Source organism: Aotus nancymaae, unplaced genomic scaffold, assembly GCF_030222135.1.
Source record: "Aotus nancymaae isolate 86718 unplaced genomic scaffold, 86718_ANA_hifiasm-v0.15.2.pri h1tg000029l, whole genome shotgun sequence".
In the NCBI taxonomy this organism is placed as follows: Eukaryota; Metazoa; Chordata; class Mammalia; order Primates; family Aotidae; genus Aotus; species Aotus nancymaae.
The window spans coordinates 9,631,110-9,652,846 of NW_026988442.1; the positions used below are offsets into that span (position 1 = coordinate 9,631,110).

Genomic DNA, 21,737 nt, shown 5'->3' on the forward strand with positions numbered 1-21,737 from the left:
CCCTGCTCCCATCCAAGTTAAAGGGATGAGAGCTCTGCCCTCCTAGGCACAGCTGTAGCTGCCCAGCCGTGGCTGTGGCCTCAGGAATCTCTGCACTCTCTGGGGCCTGGGAACCCCTCCTACCCACACAGGCTCAGAAGCTTCCACTGCCTGGCCTCTTCCTGCTGCTGTTGCCCACTCCAATTTTGGAGCAAAGTTGTGGCCTAGCCTGGGCACTATCACGACCTGGCCAGGTTTGTGTGTGTGCTTGGGGGCAGCACTGACATGCCAGCCCCCTGCTGCCTCAGCGCCTTCTGGACTTTATGTGCTGACAAGTATGGGAGGGAGGTGGGGGGAGGCAGTTAGGGCAGCTTGGCACAGGCCTGCAGGCACCCCTTGGCATGAACAGCCTGGGCACTGTGGGCACCATGAATGGCAGGTTAATGGTGGCAGGAGGTAGACAGGTTCCTGAGTGGAAAGAGGTTGGTCCCTGGTGAAACCCCACTTTCAGCCCAGGGATGGCCTGAGGCCTGGGGTCTGTGCTGCCAGTTTTGCAGACCAGAGTAAGAACTTATGGTCCTTTTTCTGCACCACCCATGGCTGGCAATGGACCAATCAGCATGCACTTCCTCTCCTCTGAAGCCCATAAAACCCCCAGAATCAGCCAGACTCAGCCAGACTCTAACAGATGCTGGGGTGACCTGCCTGCAGAGAGGAGCTACCCACTGCAGGTCTCCTATCTGGTGAGAGCTGAGCAGATGTTGGTGTGACCTGCCTGTGGAGAGGAGCTATCCACTGTGGGCTCCTCTGAGCTGTTCTGTCACTCAGTAAAGCACCTCCTCATCTTGCTCACTCTCCACTTGTCCACGGACCTCATTCTTCCTGGAAACAGGACAAGAACTTGGAACTTATTGAATGGCAGGCTGAAAGAGCTGTAACACAAACAGGGATGAAACATGCCCCTTGCTTGCCACATTGCAGGCAATGAGAAGGGAGAAAACCTGCAGCCTTTCAGAGAGCTCAGCTCTAGCAGCTCCCTGAACCAGGGCTGTGACACCCTCTTTGGCATGCTGCAGTTCCTGGTGTCTCCAAGCTTCTATGTGCCACCATGTTCTCTGGTGCCAGCTGTGGAAGCTGCTTACAGTACGCCTGGTTCAGCTGCAGCCTTGCAGTGAGCCAGCACCCATGCCAGTGCCTGGAGCTGCCTGCCCCACTGCAGCTGGTGTGCCTGGCTGTGCACAGTGGCTGGACCCCACACTCACTCATACACTCCTCACTACTCCATGACTGGCTCGCCCTTGGCAGGTGTGGGATCCAGGCTGGTAGCATGGGCCGAGCGCAGCCTGCTAGGCTGAGTGAGTAGAACGAGTCCAGCAGGCCTGAGCAAAACTTGGACAAAGGTGCCACCAGCCACAGAGGTTTCTGGCTGGAAAAGTGACACTCCAAGGATCCTGTGACACCTACACATATCTCTAGTATATTTTAAATTATTGTTAGGTGACTTATAGTACCAAATACAATGTAAATGCTATGTAAATATACTATATTTTTTATGTATATTCTTTTTCATTGTATTGTTATTTTGTATTGCTTTTTTTCTATTACTTTTGATTCGTGGTTGAGTGCATCCACTGATGTGGAACCCATGGATATGGAGCATCAGCTGTATACATATTTCAAAATATCATGTACACAGTAAATATATACAATTCTTATTTGTCAATTAAAAAAGAAGTGTTGGACCTGGGTCTGGTTGATTCTGATTGGCCTAGCTTTGTTCATGTGATCACCCCTAAGTCCATCACTCTGTGTGTATACGTGGAGTGTGGCTGGAGGGGATGGTGTGAGTGTGGGGAGTGATAGGACATCCTAGTTGGATTTAAATCAGGGATTCACTCAAAGGTGTAAATCTTGCTCAAACACTATGGGTAACATAGTCAGGAAGGAGTCAGGAAGGAGACTGGAAAAAGTGTGAGTGAGACATCTACATTTTAGTGAGAGACACACGTCTTTGTCCTTGTCCCAGGAGCCCTACTTCTGGGGAAATATTCTAAAACACAGGAAAAGGCATATTTATGGAGAGACTCACTGTTAATTAGAAGAGTGAAAAGCTAGGTGCATCCTCAAGGTTGAATTCACCCATGTATGCCAGTTATTAAGCTCTTTTACAATATGGTAGGCATCATTCTAGACTCTGGAGAAACTCACAGGTAATAAGACTAGTCTGAAGTTTAAAAACTCGAGGTTCAGAGTAGAAGAGAAAGTAAGTGCTGTGGGAGCTTAGAGGAGTCACATCCAACTGGAGTGGAGGAATGACAGCAGAGAAGACAGCAGAAGAAGAGACTGAGAGGCCAGTGACACTTAACCACAAAAGGGGAGTGAAAATGGTTAGGAGTGGAGAGTGAGGTGGAAGCAGGTAGATAAGAATTACCAATGCCTGGGTCCCACTGCACAGATTTGGTTTCTGTTGGATTAGGGTGGGGGTGGGCATGATCTGTTTTCAGAGAGCGTAATTAAAATAATAAGTTGATGTAAGTTGATAAGCTTCTGGGGGGATGTAGTAGGAGACTCTCAAGATCTTTGCTTCAGTGTTAAGAGGTGATTGCAATAATGTGGAAACTGAGACAAAGAGACGAGTGTATTCTGGTTCCAAAATGACTTAGGATGGTGATGGGGTGGGTGCTGCCAGTGTGCTTGTGTATTCTCTATCCCCACTTTGCTCCTTCCCATGGAAAGCCTTCCATGGTCAGACCCTGTCTGTCCCAGATGCTGGGGCTACGTTGGTCACTGGCCGCTATCCCATCCCTTAAGGGCACCTCCCCATGAACTCACCCCTAGATCTTGTTTAAAACTTTCTGTGATTGGATTGCCCATGGAGCCCACTGAGGGGCTGCACATGGGGTCTGGGAGGATACAGAGATGTCAGAGACAATGATATGGTCAGCACGTATGGTCAGCAGAGTGGACCAGGCAAAGCCCCATGGAAGTCACAGGAGTTTGGGGGCAGCTATGTAGTGGGAGATCCCAGGCTCTTTGAGGGAAAGAGCAGATTCTGCTCTTTTGGTTCCACTGGGAAAGAGAGTCTGGCACTTTTAGAAGCTACCTGTTATTCAGTTTGGCTCAGTAGTGTGAGGGGGAGTGGTGTGTGACAGGGTGGGAGAGGTTGCAGGCCAGATCTTTTAGGGCCTGGTAAACTGGATTAAAGCTCTTGGACTTAATCCTAAGTCCTAAGGAGAAGCCAATGAATCTGACTGGGAAAGTGGACTGATCAGAAAAATCCTGCTGGCTGCTGTGTGAACACCTTGCCCATGGCAGACCTGGTCTTGGTCTTAGGGCACTACCACTTACAAGTCAGAGCACTTGGGTGAGTGGCTTTCCTCCCTGAGCATCAGCGTCCTTGTGTGTACCATGGGGTATACGATACTATTTATGCACTGTGTGTTGATGGGAGGATGTAATGTGATAGGGTCCATGGGATAGGACAGGGTCATGTTTAAGAAGACTGACCATGGGGCTAGACTGCCTGGTTTGAATCCTGGCTCTGTCCTTGACCAGCTGTCTGACCTTAGGCAAGTTGTCTGACCTCTTTGTGTATCAGTTTTGCCTTCCATAGAATGAGGATATACTAAGTTCCCACCTGGTAGGATTACTATAAAACTTAATATTAGCAGCATGCTCGGAAGAATGACCAGAAAAGTGTTTATAAAATAAGCAAAGCGCTGCGAGTAGCTGAAAGGGCATTGGCGGGGACTTGACTTCCCAAAGTCAGATAGCAGGTAGATGGCGTCAGAAGCTGATCTGAGCTAAAGCCTTTCCCCTCTATGATGCCTTTTAAGTTAAATTATTCATCTTATTACTACTGTTTCTATTTTTTTCTTTAACATGGGATAAGAGCATAGATTCAAACCATAAACACTACACAACACTGCTTCTCCTGTAAACAAAATACCTGACAGGTAACAATAATTAATGATCAAAGAAGCAATTTCCCCTCTGTACTCAAGGCACTGGCTAGAGGATCATCACAGTTCTGAAAAGGATGCCAAAAGGTGCTAAAGAAACCCAGGGGTGAACTTGTAGCCATCTAGACCTGGGTTTGTATTCTGAGTTCAAAGCCTGGTTCGACCAGTTAGGAAGGGTGTGAGGTTGGACAAATCATTTAACGTCTTCGTGTCATACTTTTTCATCTGAAAAATGGGGTGGGGTGGGGAATAATATCACTGTCTGAGGGTTGTTGTGAGGATTAAGTGGGTTAATACCTATAAGTGCTTTTGGTACCTGGCACATCCTAAACACTGAAAAAGGTCAGCTATGAAGCAATGATGATGATAATTCTTGAGTGTTTACTCTGCACCAGGCTTCACATTTGTTGTCTTATTCCAGGCTCACAAAAACTCTAGGAGGTAGATGCTATCTATATATCTACACGATATCTGTATCTATTACCCATAGAGGTGAGAGCTTGGGCTCGGGGACCTTAAATAACTTGCCAAGGTCACACAGCAAGTACGTGGTGAAGCTGGGAGTTGAATCCCCATCTATTTGATTTCAAAGTCTAAATCCTTAACCACCCACTATCCTTCCGTGTGTCAGTCAGCAGCCCCACCAGACTTTGAATAACATGGAGGCGAAAAGCATGTTATTAATTTTCACACCCTTCACCACCCCACTAACACTTCTAAGTGCTTGTCCCAGAGTAGGCATCAGGAAATGTTTGCTGAATGAATCGTTGATCTTTCCTCCCACTCCTGGCACCCCCTAGTCCTTCAAGGGCTTCCCTCTCCATAGCCTTGAACCAGCTTTTACAGAGCATAAAAGGAGGAGTTATAAAAAGAAGTCTTTCTCTCCAAGGATACAATTAATCAGAAAGCTTCAGTTGCGCACATACCTCTGTCTGTATAAATACATGTATTTGTATCTATATAAATAGTAGCACTCACAGAGGTTGCTAGCTCGGTGATGTGGTTGAATGGGAAACTGACAGCGTGATTCATGCTCAGGTCAAATTTAACTCTAACCTGTTTGTGCAAGACAGATTTACTTCAAGAGCCCTTTCTGTTGCATAATTGCTAGGGGCCCACCTTCTCCCCAGGAGAGGATATTTCCACATCAGCCCACAATCTCCTGCTGCTGCATACCCAAGTTGGATCTGGAGTCTCTTGGCCACTTTCCCAGCAGTGTGGGCCCAGGTAAGATCCAGCCAGCTGTCTTTGTCAGTGCAGGAAGGAATAATAAAAACTGCAGCAGGGAGCCCTGCCAGCCAGGAAACCTAGGAATATGAGATGGAGAACCCTCTGGGATCGGTTATCTAGAGAAAGCCATTAACCCATCCATTTATCTATCTACCTTCTACCCATACATAGCATCTATCTATTCATGTATAGCATCCATCCATCCATGTGTTTAGCTACCTGTCCATCCATCCATTATGCCCACCCATCCATCACATTCATTTCTCCATCCATCAGGCATGCATAAAATACGTGCTGAGCAGCCACTATCTGCCCGCACTGTGCTGAACACTGGGGTTATAGTGAACAAGTCAAACAGAACCCTTTTCTTTATGGGGCTTACATTCTAGCATGGGTTCAGTCAATAAACACATAATCATACCAATAGCTTATTAATCAGAGGCTTCAAGAAGTGCTATAGAAAAGAGTTACATGGTGTTAAGAGACCCTGTTTCTAAGGAACTTGGCCTAGTCTTGGGGCCAGGGAAACCTTCTGAGCGTTATGGATAAGAAGGAACCATTCATCCAGCCAGGAGCAGGGTGGAGTTTTCAGGGCAGAGAGGAGCTCCTGAGGGCAACTTGGAGGCTGAGAAGACCTCAGTGTGAGCGAGAAGCAAAGTGGCTTTAGTGCGCTAAGGAGGAGAGTGAGAGGAGACGGGATTGGGGAGGCACTGGGAGGCAAGATCACAGAGGACTTTGGAGGCTGTGGAAGGATTTGGTGTCTGGAAGGATTCTAACTTCCTTGTGGTTCCATTTTCTCTGATGGAGTGGGAGGTTCATGACTTCAGGAAGGTGGTACATCATGGTGGAGAAGTGCAGAGCTGAGCTGAACTCTAAGCTCCTCTATTCTACAGATGTCCAGGCTTAGTAAGGCACTTGCCTTACATTTAGCTTCTCTGAATGTCAGATTTTTTCACTTATGAAATAATGATAATCATTCCTTCCTTTTGTCCTTCATTTAACTAATATTCATAGAGCACCTACTATATGTCAGGTGCTGTTCTGGGTGCTGGTGAAATTCCAATGACCAAAATAAATTAAATGAACTAAGTTGTTATGAGGATTAAATGAGATAGTGCATATAAAGCATTTGCTAACATGCCTAGTTCATCATAAGGGCTTATTAGATGGTAGCAGTTTTGATTATTATTTTAAAAATTAATTAAGGAAAACTTTTCTAAAATTGCTCAATATATTGGGATCCCCAGAGAAATAGCAGGAGGCATTTTCTCCCTCCCAACCTAGCATCCCTATTCAAGTATTCTACCAACACAGAAACCTGATACAGTCTTCATTCATCACCCTTCCTTTCATCTGACAGCCAATCATTTATCAAGTTCTGCCTGTCCTACCTCCTAGATATCTCAAATGTATGCACTCATCTGTAGCTCCCATTCACCAACATAGTTTGGAGATGTTAATCTTATGCCTGTCTAGCACGAATTGTTAATCGCTTAGTCAAAATATATGCATTCCCTTCTTCCTTACTAAAAGAATCATGATTCTATTTGTATCTGCCATGTTCATTATTTAAGGTTAACTACTCACATTCCAGCCTCTTTTGCCCTTGGGAGTGATAGTTCTGGCCAAAGAGTTAGAAGCAAAGTTTCCTGAAGGAGACTTTACCCAAGAGTTGCTATTTCCTAATATCACTCTAAAAAATTTTCTAAGGAGATAGGACAATGAAATGCCATGTAGGATCCTGGGTTGGATTCTAGGCCAGAAAAAAAGACATCAGTGGGAGATTTGGCAATATTTTAATAAGATCTGTAGTTTAGTTAATGATATTGTGTTAATGTTGATTTCCTGGTTCTGATAATTTTACTATGGTCATGTAAATTGTTAACATTAGGGGAAGTGATGAAGGGCATACTGAATTCTTTGTACTACATTTTCAACTTTTCTGTAATTCTTCATCTGTTCTATTTCAAAATAAAACTTTTTCAAAAGATCCTTTTAAGCTTAAGAAAAAAATTATAAAATAAAAGAGATTTGTATAGTTTTAAATTATATTTTTATTCTGGAGAGTATGGAGATAATGAGATATGATATTAGCACCCTTATAATTATTTTCTCTTCCCCAACTTGTCAATTTCTGTTAATTATTATTATTATTATTGAGACAGTAGATAAAGATACTTTTGCTCTGTCACCCAGGCTGGAGTGTAATGGTGTGATCATGGCTCACTGCAGCCTTGATCTCTTGGGCTCAAGTAATTCTCTTACCTCAGACTTCCAAGTAGGTGGCTGGGATTACAGGTGCATGTCACCACACCCAGCTTTTTCTCTTCATTTTTTTTTTTTTTTTTTTTGTAGAGACAAGGTCTCACTATGTTGTCCAAGCTGGTAATTATTTTTATATTGTCAAGATTTAGAACGTTTATATACTTTTTTATCAATCGTAATTATTACTGTAGTTTTTAATCTTAATTACATATTTAAATACATTTAGTGCACACCACCAGACCTTTTGTTTCCTGAATTCTTTATTTTGACTTATCTCTTTATTGGCTAGATATCCTAAATAGGAACTTTTCTCAAGAATAGCTCATTGCTGCTGTGTTCCCTAAGTTCATACATGCTTGAATATGTCTCTGACGTGCTATTCTATACAAATGAAAACTTGGCTAGGTATACAATTCCGGGATTTACATTCAGAGCTCTGTAAACATTCCTCTACCATTTTCTGTCATTGGGTTTTTAAAAAGTTTACATATTGTAACATTGACTTGTTGGTATGCTGTTTTATAAATTTTAATATATCCAATAGTCACATAACCATAACAAGAATCAGAATACAAAATAGTACCATGATTCTCTGAACATTTGATATGCTACCCCTTTACAGACAAACTTTCTCTAACCTGTAGTCCTTGGCAACCAGTAATCTATTCTCTGTCCCTATAATTTTGCCATATCAATGTCATATAAATGAATTTATACAGTATGTAACCTTCTAATACTGATCTATTTTGTTCAGCATAATGATCTGAAACACATCCATACTGTTGTGTGTATCAACAGTGTGTTCTTTTTTATTGTGTTGTGTTGATAATCCACAATTTGCTTATCAATTATTAAAGGACAGTGTGATCATACCATTTTCCTTCCCACCAGCAATAAATGAGAGTTCCAGTTACTCTCCATCTTTATCAGTACATGATATTAGATTTTCCCTTCTTAATTTTGGCCATTCTAGTAGGCGTGTGATGGTTTCATCTTGGCTTTAATTTGCATTTCCATAAAGGCTAATGATGTTGAACATTTCTTCATGTGCTTATTTGTTAACTCATGTATCTTCTTTGGTAAAATGGCTATTTACATTGTTTGCCTTCTTGTTGATTTTTGAGAGTTCTTTAAATATTCTGAAGACAAGTCTTTTGTAAAATATGTGGCTTACAAATATTTTGTCCCCACAGGTAGCTTGTATTTTCACTCTCTTAGCAGAGCAAACATTTTAAATTTTGATAAAGCCCAATTTATAAAAAAAGTTTAATGGATTATGCTTTCGGTGCCATATCTATAAACTTGCCTAACCAAAGGACATGATGGTTTCTCCTGTTTTTAGAGATTTTGTCTCAAATATTCCATCTGTGACATTTTGAGTTAATTTTATGGAAGTCATGATGTATAAGTTGAGATTCAGCTTTTTTTTGCACATAGATGTTCAGTTGCTCCAACACTATTCTTTGAAGAGTCTTTTTTCCATTGAATTGCTTTTGCAACTTTGTCAAAAACTGATGGACCATGTTTATGTGTCCCTTTCCGAACTTTCTGTTCTGTCCTACCGTTATGTGTTTTTCTTTTTGTTAATACCTCATTGACTTTATTACTGTAGCTTTATGGCAAATATTAAAATTGGGTAGTGTGAGCCCTCTAACATTATTTTATTCATCAAAATTATTTAGGCTCTTGTAATTCCCTTGCCTATATGTATAAATTTTAGAATCAGCTTGTCTATATCTACTGAAAAATTCCTGCTTTGATTATGATTAGAATTGCATTAGTTTGGGAGAAGTGACATCTTAACTATGTTGAGTCTTTTAATCACTGAGTATGGTATGTCTCTCTGTTTATTTATGTCTTTTATCAGTGTTTTGTAGTTTTCAATATAGATTCCATACATGTTTTATTAGTTTTATACCAAAATATTTTATAATTTGGGGGTTTATTATAAATGGTACTGTTTTTAAATGTTCTGTTTCTAATTGGTTATTGATGTTATACAAAAATATGATTAATCTTTATGCATTGACCTTGTATTCTGTGACCTTGCCAAACTTACCTATTAGTTCTTTTCTGTTTTTGGATTCCTTGGAATTTCCTATTGTCTGGAACAATCAGATCGTCTGGGAATAGGGAGAGTTTTATTTCTTACTTTCTAAAGTGTATGCCTGTTACTTGTTTTCTTGACTTATTGCAGTGGCTAAGACCTGAAGCACAATGTGGAATAGGAGTGGTGAGAGTGGACCTCCTTGCCTGGGTCCAAATCTCAGAGGAATAACTTTCTCTTGCAGCAATCAATATTATGTTCATTGTAGGCTTTTTGTAGATGCCCTTTATTAGGTTAAGGAAGCTGCCTTTTAATCCTAGTTTGCTGAGAGACATTTTAAAAAATCATAGATGAATATTAAGTGTGCTTAAGCATATTTTCTGCATCAATTAATATGATTATTTGGTTTCCTTCCTTACTGTGTTAATATGTTAGATTTACGTTGACTTTCAAGTGTTGAACTGTCATTGCACACCCAAGATAGACCTCTCTTGGTCAACATGTATATTGTGTGTGTGTGTGCACGTATGCATGTGTGTATGTATGTATGTGTGTGTGTATGTATGTGTGTGTGCAATTTGCATATACATAAATACACAGTCATGTATCACTTAACAATGAAGATATGTTCTGAGAAATGTGTTAGGTGATTTCATCATTGTGTGAACATCATAGAGTGTACTTACATATATCTTGGTGGTATAGCTATGCACTACTATGTATGGTACAGTTTATTGCTCTGAGGTTACAAACCTGTACAGTATGTTATTGTACTGAATGCTGCAGGCAGTTTTAACACAATGGTGTTTGTGTATCTAAACATTTCTAAACATAAAAAAAGGTGCTTTAAAAATATAGTATAAGAGATTAAAAAAAAATTAGTATACTGGTCTAGGGCCCTTCCCATGAATGAAGGTAAGGACTGTAAGTTGCTCTGGGTGAGCCAGTGAGTGAGTGTTGAGTGAATGTGAATGTGAGTGACATTACTGCACATTACTGTGAACTTTATAAACACTATACATTTAGGCTACTAAATTTATAAAAATCATTTTTCTTTCTTTCATAGTAAATTAACCTTTAGCTTACTGTAACTTTATAGACTTTAATTTAAAAAACTTTTTGACTCTTTTTTAATAACACTTAAACACATTGCACATCTGTGCAATAATATTTTTTCTTTATATTTTTATTCTATTCAGTTTTTTAAAAAGTTTTATTTCTTAAAACTTTTTTGTTAAAAATTAAAACATAGCACCTATGTTAGCCTAGGCCTACACATGGTTATGATCACCAATATCACTGTCTTCCACTTCCACATCTTGTTGCAGGGGGAGGTGTTCCAGGGCAATAACACACGTGGAGCTGCCATGTCCTATGATAACAGTGCCTCTTCTATAATACTTCCTGAAAGACTTTCCTGAGGCTGTTTTAAAGGTAACTAGTTTTTTAAAAATATAAGTAGTAGACATGCACTCTAAAATAAGGACTAAAAATATAGTATAATAAACACATAAACCAATAACATAGTCTTTTATTATCATTACCAAGTATTATATACTGTACATAATTGTATTGCTCTACTTTAATATGATTGACAGTGCTGTAGGCCTATTTATGTCAGCATCCACACAAACATGTTAGTAAGGTGTTTCACTATAGCGTTAGGATGCCTAAAACATCACTAGGTAATAGGAACTTTTTGTCTCTATAAACTTATGAGACCACCCTTGGCCCATCATTGACCAAAAGGTTGTTATGTGGTACATGACAGTACATGATTTGCTGATATTTTGTTGAAACCATATGTATGAGTTTGGAGTTATATGGTTGAATGTTTTTAACTATTAATATTAATTTGATTTTTTAATAGACATGGGAATATTTAGGTCCTCTATTTCTCCTTGGGTGAGTCTTGATAGTTTGTGGCTTTCAGGAAATTGGTCGGTTTCAGCTAAGTTGTCAAATTTAAGTGGATAGAGTTGCTCATAGTATTTTTTATTATCCATTTATGTCTGTGCGGTCTGTAGTAATATTCCAATACTTTTACTCTAGAGATTGGTAATTTGTGTCTTCTCTCTATTTTTCTTAGTTAGTCTGGCTAGAGGTTTATCAATTTTATTGATCTTTTCACAGAAACCGCTTTTGGTGTGATTGATTTTCTCTATTATTTTTGTTTCAATTTCATTGATTTCTGACCTTATCTTTATTATTTCCTTTCTTCTGGTTGCTTTGGGTTTATTTTGCTCCTTTTTCTAGTTCCTTAAAGTGGAATCTTAGATTGCTGATTTGACACTTTCCTTCTTTTCAAATATAATCATTTAATGATATACATTTTTCTTCCGAACACTGCTTTAGCAGCATCCCACAAACTTCAAGATGTATTTTCATTTTCTTTCAGTTAAAAATTTTGTAATTTCCCTTGAGATTTCCACACTGACTTATGGATTATTTAGAAGGGTCTTTTTAAAAATTTTTCTAAGTATTAGGGGAATTTTCCAGGTAACTTTATTATGTTAATTTCAATTTAAGTCCATTATGCTCAGAGGCATTCTTATGATGATTTAAATTCTTTAAAAATTTTAAGGTTTGTTTTATGCCACAGAATATAATCTATTTCGGTGAGTGTTCCTTCAACCTTTGAAAAGAATGTGAATTCTGCTGTTCTTGAATGGAGTCGTTTGCAAATGTCAATTAGATGAGTTCACTGCTGGTGGTGTTCAGTTCTTCTTTGCTCTTGCTGATTCTCTGTGTACTTGTCCTATCAGCTCCTGAGTAAGTGGTGTTCACATCCCCAACTCTGATCTGGGGCTTGTTCATTTCTCTTTTCAATTCTAGCAGTTTTTGCATCGCATATTTTGAAACTCTGTTGTTAGATACATACATCTTTAAGAGTATTATGGTTTCTTCGTGATTGATGCTTTTTCATTTTTTAATACCCTCTTGATCTCTGGTAATTTTCTTTTCTCTGAAGTCTACTTTGTCTAATATTAACAGAGCTACTCCAGTGGCTTTTCTTTTTATTAGTATTTCCATGGTATATTATTTTTCATCGTTTTGCTTTTAATTACCTATGTCTTTATATTAAAAATGGAATTCCTGTAGACATGTATAGTTGAATCTTGTTTTTTTCTTTTCTTTTTTTCGGTCCAAATCCAGCAATCTCTGTTCTTTAACTGGTGTGTTTAGACTATTTTCCTTTACTGTAATTATTAATGTTTGAATTTAGATCTACTATTTTATGGTTTTTGTTTTAGTTTTTGACTGTTTTTCTTTGCTGTATTTTCCCTTTCCTGAATTGTTTTGGAGTATTTGAGTATTTTTTAGTATTTCATTAAAATTTTTCTATTTTTATTTCATTACATCTTTTTGTATATAGTTTTTAATGGTTGCCTATACAGGCCGCTGGGCCCTCCCTATTGTATTTCTCATACATGCTACACCTGTAGTAACCCAACCACACAATGTTATAACATTTTGCTTTCAACTGTCTTTTTTTTTTTTTTTTTGAGACAGATTGCACTGTTGCCTAAGCTGGAGTGCAGTGGTGTGATCTTGGCTCACTGCAACCTCTGCCTCCTGTGTTCAAGCGATTCTCATACCTCAGCCTTCCGAGTAGCTGGGATTAAAGGCATGTGCCGCCATACTTGGCTAATTTTTGTATTTTATTTTTAGCTGAGATGGGATTTCTCCCTGTTGGCCAGGCTGATCTCAAACTCCTGGCCTTAAGCGATTTTGCCCAACTCGGCCTCCCAAAGTGCTGGGATTGTAGGCGTGAGCCACTGCGTCCAGCCTATTTTAAAGTTGGAGAAAGACAATCTATTTATCCAGAAATTTACCATTCTTATTGCTCCTTCTTCAGTGCTCATGTTCTAAGTTTCCTTCTGGTATTATTTCCCTTCCTTCTGAAGAACTTCTAATAGTTCTTTTAGAATGGTATTCTGGTGACAAAATCTTAGTTTACCTTCATCCAAAAATGCCCTTATTTTGTTGTCATTCCTGAGGGATATTTTTGCTGGATATAGCATTCTGGGTCAACAATTCTTTTATCTCTTTAAAATGTTGTTATACTGCCTCTTGGCCTCCATGATTCCTAATGAGAAATCTGCAGTCATTTGGATAATTGTTTCTTTATATGTCATGCATTATTTTTCTCTGGCTGCTTTTGAGATGATTTTTTTTTTAAGACTCAGAGTCTTGCTCTATTACCCTGGCTAGAGTGCAGTGGCATGATCATAGCTCACTGTAGTCTTGACCTCCTGGGCTCAAATGATCTTCCCATCTCAGCCCCCCAAGTAGTTAGGGCTACAGGCATACATCACCACACTCAGCTAATTTTTAACTTTTTTGTAGAAGCAGAGTCTCACTGTATTACCCAGTCTGGGCTCAAACTCTTGGTCTCAAGTGATTCTCTTGTCTCAGCCTCCCAAAATGCTGGGATCATAGCCATAAGCCACTGTGTCCAGCCAAGATTTTTTATTTGTTTTAGACATTCAGCAATTTTTATTGTAATATGCTTGAGCATGGATTTCTTAATTTATTCTGTTTTAATTTGCTTATTTTCTTGAATCAAGTTTGTGTGTTACACAAACGGTGGGAATTTTATAGCCATTCTGTTTTTAATACTTCTTTTTTCTGTACCACATGCTTTTCTCTCTCCTGGGACATCAATAACATGAAAGTAGACCTTTCTGTATTGCCCCATAAGTTCCTGAGGCTCTGTTCATTTTTTTTAGATTAGATAATTTCCATTGATCTGTTTTCAAGTTCACTGACTTCCCTCTGCTATTTCCATTGTGCTATCAAGTTTATCAAGTAGCCACATTTTAAAACTTTGGTCATTGTGTTTCTTTTTTTTTTGAGGTGGAGTCTTGCTCTGTCACCAGGCTGGAGTGCAGTGGCACAATCTCGGCTCACTGCAACCTCCACCTCCTGGGTTCAAGTGATTCTTCTGCCTCAGCCTCCTGAGTAGCTGGGACCACAGGCACGTGCCACCACGCCCAGCTAATTTTTGTATTTTTAGTAGAGACGGGGTTTCACCATGTTGGCCAGGATGGTCTCAATCTCTTTTTTTTTTTGAGACGGAGTTTCGCTCTTGTTACCCAGGCTGGAGTGCAATGGCGCGATCTCGGCTCACCGCAACCTCCGCCTCCTGGGTTCAGGCAATTCTCCTGCCTCAGCCTCCTGGGTAGCTGGGATTACAGGCAGGTGCCACCATGCCCAGCTAATTTTTTGTATTTTTAGTAGAGATGGGGTTTCACCATGTTGACCAGGATGGTCTCGATCTGTTGACCTCGTGATCCACCTGCCTCGGCCTCCCAAAGTGCTGGGATTACAGGCGTCAGCCACCGTGCCCGGCCGGTTATTGTGTTTCTAAATTCTAAAATTTAATTTGGTTCTTTTTCATAGCTTCTATTTTTCTACTGAGACTTCTCAGCTTTTCATTCATTTCAGCAGTGCTCGCCTTCTTGGATTATAGTACTTACATTAAAGTCTTTGTCTAATCATTTCAATATCTAGACCCTCTTGCCATTGGCATCTGTTGTGTTTTTTACCTGAAATTGTTAAACTTTTTATTGATTCTTTATATGTGGAGTACTTTTGTATTGTATCCTGGCCATTGGAATATCATAGTGTGAGACTCTGGGTGTCATATTTGTTTAAATTCTGTATAGAATGCTGATTATTGTTATTATTACTTTAGCCAGGAAATTGACCCACTTAGTTTTGGACTACAAGTTTTGATCCACTTTCTGTGGGCTGTAGTTTCATTATCAGTTTAGTTTTTAAAGGATTTCTGGTGCTCATCAGATGTATTCTGCATAGTTACTGTCCACTGGCCAGTATGGGGTCTTGGTGGTGGTCTATCTATCCTCTAGTTCGGTTCTCAAAGTCTTCGGTATATGTTTAGGATTAGATGCATATATGGTTATTTCAGCAATAATCCCAGGAATACATAGACTACTTTATTAGATCCCTTTTTTCAGCTGCCTCCTCTGAGAGTAAGTGGCAGAGAGAAAGAAAGAGAGCGAGCGAGTGAGAGAGAAACATCAGCAGATGAGCACCTAGAACCTAGAGCTGAGGATGCTGAGAATCCCTAGCTGGTCTAGGAGATATTGTTTGAGCTCATGGTCCATCTGTGCTTGGTCTCCAGACTCCTCAATCAGTTGAGCCAATAACTTTTTAATTTCCTAGACTAGGTGAGATCAGGTCTAGTGAAAAAGTTCTGAGTAATGTGTAAGCCTCTCGTGAGCATGGCAGCCATGGTGGTGAATGAGATTGTGCAATAAGGATGTGTCTAGAGAGGGAAGAAAAGAGAAGCCCATTTTAAAAGACAGGTAAGGAAGAGAAGCCTGTAGAAGAGAATGAGAGGAGTGCTTAGAGACACAGGTGAGTTCTTTGTGGTGAAAGCCCTAGAAAGATAGTGAGTCAAGAAATGGAGAGTAATTAACAGTGTAAACTACTTGTGGGGGATCAGTCAAGATAAGAACTGAGAAGGGCCCTTGGGATCTATCAACATGAGGCTGTTGACAAAACAGCTGCAGTTACCACACTAGAAGAGTCTTTTGAAATCATACTCTACACCCTCTTCTGCAGATGAGGAAAGTGAGGCAATAAGCTACTTAGTTTTTGGTTTTGTTTTTTTAAGTAGCAGATGCAGAATTACAGTAAGTAGAGGTCAAGGCTCTAAGGATATTTAAAGGTCACCTGCTCTGATTCCTTATCTAGTACTTGAGTCTCCAGTACAACAGCTCTCTGAAGCCTAAGCTTAAGTGCATCTACTGGGAGAGAACTCAGCTCCCAGCTCAAATGAGAGTCTGATTCTTTACACCTAGTTCTCTTATACCACAGGGCAGACACATGCCAGGAGATTGTCTGCATCCTGAGCTGATCCCAGAGGGAGCTGACTGGATTTGGAAACTCAGAAGATTAGGTCAGGTGTTGAGTTTTAAGAAGACTCTTGGCCAAAATGAAACCCTCTCCTCATAACTCTGGCCACTCCCTAAATAAAGCCAAATCCTCGGGGGAATTCCAGGACCAGGAAATTCCAGGACCAGCCTAACATTTCTGCATGGGTGCTCATAGGCACCTCCAGCCCAGTACCTCATAACGTGAACTCATCACCTTCCCCTGCCAAAACCCAATAGTTTTTATTCTTGAGACTGTGACTCCTCTTCCATCCAGGTGCTCAAGACAGAACTCTGGAGGTCTCCTTGACTCTTCTCTCTCCTCCATTCCCCATTTTAAAATGAATCATTATTCTTCCTGGGCATCCCTGGAACCTGTCAGTTTCTTCTTACCCCACCATGCCTCTCAAGTACAGGCCACCATTACGTCCCATGTGGACAATGATCGGCCTTCCAACTGGTTTCCTGCTTCCAGTGTCTTCCCGTATAACAGGTTACTGTTCTCCACATCGAAGCCTATCATCCTCAAGCTCAAAACCCTTCAGTGCTTTCCCATTGTTCTCAGAATAAAATACAAGATCCCTAATGTGGCCAAGAGTTTATCCTTAACTCTGGGGCTTCTACCTGCTCTGTAGCCTCATTTCATGCCTCTCTCACTCCCTTTCTGCATTTTCTTGACAAGGCCATGCTATTTTTCTCCTTCAGTGCTTTTCACTATTCCCATTCTTGGAGCTCCTTTTTGTCACCTTCACTAATACTACCTATACATTCTTAAGATCTTTGTTTGGGTATCACCTTCTCAATAAGGCTTTCCTTAACTACCCCCCATCACAGGTAGAATCATTGCCATCTCTGTCCTCTCACAGGTCTTTGGGATGCTTCTATTATGTAACTTTTACTATTCTCTAGTTATCTGCTTTGGCTCTTTCTCTCCATTTGACTCTAAGGCCCAGGAGAACAGGGAATATGTCTGCCCTCATTCTCACAGTATTTTTACTGCCTGGCACAGTCCCTAGCACACAGAGTGTGTTGAGTGTGTACAGTTCTATGGTTTAATTATTTTTTCAATGCTTATGGTGCTGTTGGCACACTTGCATGAAAAAGAAGCTGGGCTCAGATGAATTAGTACACCAAAATTCTTGCTGCACCTTACAGAATTCAGATAGACATCCTCTAAATTCCCTGCCATCCCAGGAAGTACTGAGTGTAACAGCTAAGATGGGAGCTGTTGTGGCCTCTCCAGAAAACCAACCCTCAAAAGTGTACCCCAGGAAGTCTCATTTCAATACCAGAAACTTCTCCCTGGAATATCAGTAAGCCCTATGATGACATCAAAGCCAACCAGTTCTCTGATTAATGTGAGCTAATTACTATTAGTAGATGTAATTCTAGCCCAAATATAAAGCCTTGGTGGCCTAATCATCCATTCACTCTTTATTCAGCAAATATTTAATGAGCACCTACTCTGTGACATTCTCTGCACTAGGTGCTGAGAACACAAGACAGACAGGGGTCCCTGTCTGTAAGTTAACATGATGGTGGTCAGGTTGAGCATGGGACAAGGGACGGCTGTTAATTAAATAATGACACAGCAATTGTGATTAGTGCTACGATGTAAAAGTATTGGGTTCTCTAACAGCATATAAAGGGGGGCCTGACATAGGTCTGGAGAATTGGAAAGGATTTCCCTGAACAGTGGCCTAGGTATACATGATTTTGCCAGGCAATGAAATGAGCAAGGAGTGTTCCAGGCAGAGGGAGCAGCAGAGGAAAGGGACTTGGCAGATGGGAAGGAGCATGATGCCTTTTAGTTGCTTAAGGAAGGCAAATGGCAAAGCATTTGAGAGACGAGATGGGAAGCAAGCAGGCCCAGACCATGCCAGGCCTTGTAGACCATGATAAGAATTTACAGATTTTATCTAAGAATGATGAAAAGCTCTCACCAAGAACTGTTTGATCCTCTAAGGAAACAGAAGCAGCTGTTGTCAAGTACTTGGCATGTATTTAATTATTACAATATCCATGCATGGGAGGTGGGGTAGTTTTCAAACTTGGCTGTAAATTGATACTCCTCCCACTTAGAGATAGGGTCTATGCCAGGTGCAGTGGCTCACACCTGTAATCCTAGCACTTTGGGAGGCCGAGGTGGGCGGATCACCTGAGGTCGGGAGTTCGAGACCAGCCTGACCAACATGGAGAAACCCCATCTCTACTAAAAAAATAAAAATAAAAATTAGCTGGGCATGGTGGTGCATACCTGTAATCCCAGCTACTCAGGAGGCTGAGGCAGGAGAATCACTTGAACTTAGGAGGTGGAGAGTGCAGTGAGCCAAGATCGCGCCATTGCACTCCAGCCTGGGCAACAAGAGTGAAACTCTGTCTCAAAAAAAAAGAGATAAGATCTATGTCCCTTCCCCTTAATCTGAGTGGGTTTGTGATGGTTTTGACCAACAGAGTGCAAAGGAAGTGACACTATGTGACTTGCAAAGCTAGGTCATGAAAGGTCATGCAACTTCCGCCTGTTCACTGGAACACTAGCTTTTAGAATCCTGCTGGAGAGGCCACAGGTAAGTCACTGTTCCAGCGGAAGCCAGCCTTTGAGGCAACCCTGCCTGGGACTGTGTGAAAAAACCTCAGGTTATTCCTACCCTCAGCCATTTGAGTTTTCCTATCTGAGACTCCAGACATCATGTAGCAGAAACAAGCCATACCTGTTACGTCCTGTCTGAATTTCTGGTCGAAGACTCTGTGAGCATAATTGAATGATTGCTTTGTTATTCCACAAAGGGTTAATGTGGTTTATTATGCAAGAATAGAGAGCTGAAACAGTAAATATATTATTAGTATTCTCCCATCTCTTACAAATGAGGAAGCTGAGTTTCAGAAAGATTAAGCAACCTGATCCAGGTCTTGCAGGCAGTCAATGAAGAGCCACAATTGAATCAAGGTCTGGTTAATTGCAGAGCCTGCTCCCTTCTGATGATCCCAGGTGACTCCTACACTGAGTAAAGCTCCCTGACAAAATCTCTCAAGCTCCCCCATTACTGCTCTTCAATCTGGAGACCCACTTTGGTTAATCTAGATTTCAATGCCTAGGATTTGGTTACAGAAACAGCCTTCATGACACATTTGATTTGCATTCTTTTCAAATAATTGAAAGACATTCACTCTGCAGTCACTTCGTTTCTGACTTTATTTTCCCCTCCACACCCACAGGCAGGAGCCAGATATTTGTGCTAAGCCTGAAAAATCTGCTTCTCTCCCCACATTGCCCCCAGTGCACCAATGCCCACTGGTCTCCTATTAAATCTCAATCAGGGTTGTGAGAGGGCTGATTCAGCTCTCTCCCCACCCCCCAGGAAGAGTTAGGGATGAGCAAATCACTTATTGGAGTAATTCTGGGAGCTGAGGCAGAGCCATGGCTGGAAGCCACCCACTAACTAGAAACCCAGGACATCAATCAGCCAAACTGATTTTTCCGCTGCTGCGCCATTTAAACAGTTATCTTTGCTCGAGGCTTTGTCCAAAGTTACTCAATCAGTGGGTTCCTGGGCGATAAGTCACCGCAGCCTCACTGCACTGTCTCTGTGTCCTGGGGCTGCCTCTTTACTCACTTCTCGAGAGGGGTTGAAGTTCATTTGTTGCACTCTAAAAAGAAGAGCGCTTACACTGCTTGCTCACATATTCTGGTTATAGCGGGAAGATGAAAAAGGATATTGAGGTCTGCTGGGATATCAATATACTTCTCATTTGACGCCCTGCGGAGGCAAGGAAGGATGGTTTAAATTCATTTATAGCGCCCCCTGCTGGTCGCTTTGTCCCCCTGCAACAGACGCACGATCCAAGCTTTCGGGGGAACCCCTTACAAGCTAATTGTGGGGTGCGAGGGGAGCCCTTAGCCACACAATCTCTTTTTTCACATTTACATATGGAGAAGTTGAGGCCAGAAAGAAAAAACATGATTTACTCAAGGTTGAATAGTGAGTCAATGCTATTGTTACAATCAGCCTCTCCCGGGCTAGCACTTTTTCTAGGCTCCGAGAGTGCCCTGCGCGTAGTAAGTGGCTCTGCTTGGCAGCACAGCATGAAATTGGGAGGTCCTGGATTCAAACCTAAGCTCTGCCACTTAACAGCTGTCATGAGAATGGACTTCTCAGAGCCTCAGTTTTCTCATCTGTGAAACAGGGGTAAAACAAAAATGGATAAAATAGGATTTTGTGAGAATTCCTTCATCCACACGTTTATTAAAAACCTATTGAGCGTTTGCTATGGGCCAGGCACCGTGCTGTGGACTTGTGGTATAATGGTGAATAGAACATTGCAGTACCTGTTTTTTGCTTTTTGTTTGTTTTTAGGGTGGCAGTCTAATAAGAGTATTAGATAACATATGCAAATACACAGCATAAATTCAACAACTGGTGAGAAGGGAAGCATTTTCCCTTTGATTTTCCACACTTTCCAAATATCAGGCTTGGGGCCTTGCCCCAGCTGTATTAGTTTAGGAATATTGATGACTCGTAGAGATTAAGTTATTTAAAGGTCAGGACCACATAAATCTCTGTATTCTTCAGTATGCCTGGCCCCAGGATGTGCTCAGTAAATATTTGTTTGGTTGCATGAATGCCCCACGTTCTGGCTTCTTCGCCTCCCCGGCTGCCAGCCAATCGCTGTCCGTGGTGCTGAAAAGCAAATTCCTGCTGCTGGGCATGAGGCGGCGCAGGTGCTGAGGCAGAAAATGGAGCCCAGGGGAAGTGAATAGAGAGAGGAAGAATGAGCCAGCTTTTCCACTGACTATTAGTGACATCTTCATTTTGCCATCTCTTGGAATCCAAAGCTGATATTTCTTTTTCCAGATGTCCCCACTTTGCATTTCTTGCTAGCTGGAAGCACTGGGCAGATAGGTGTTAATAACCATGCAGGATGATACTCTTGATAATGGGGGAGGTACTGGGAGTCCTTAGCCCCATAAAGCCCTGTGTTAAAGTGTTCTGAAAAAGTGGTGGCCCCTTTCTTCAGACTCTTCCTGAGCAAGGAAAAGGCAGCAGTCATCAATGCCTTCAGCAGCTGATTTCATCCATGTCTCTCACCCAAGAACGTAGGCAGCTCTGAGTCAGAACTGGCTGCGGAAGTTCTGACTCAGATGTATATGGTAGAGTCATATATATGGTATATAGTAGCGCAATAGAGATCGGTCTGGGATTAACAAGTGGAAGCTGGGTGAGTGTTTCATTTTGACCCATATTTAATGTGATAATATTTTTACTTATTCATGCATTCTATAATTATTTATCGAGTGCCTTCCATGGCCTGGAACTATTATAGGAGCTACAGATATACAGTCAAGTACAA

At 41.1% G+C, this 21,737-nt stretch overlaps 1 protein-coding gene across 5 annotated transcripts in view; it reads left to right on the forward strand.

The window, feature by feature from the left end:
• PDYN (prodynorphin) overlaps window positions 1-21,737 on the forward strand; it is a 120,015-nt gene that overhangs the window by 72,086 nt on the left and 26,192 nt on the right. For 3 of the 5 annotated variants that reach the window (XM_064382287.1, XM_021665755.2, XM_012455298.3), the window contains exon 3: window positions 10,812-10,917. The exons of the other annotated variants lie outside the window; for them this stretch is intronic. The gene's annotated coding sequence lies outside the window, so the exon portion shown is untranslated. The remainder of the gene's footprint in view (window positions 1-10,811; window positions 10,918-21,737) is intronic. 5 annotated transcript variants of the gene reach the window in all.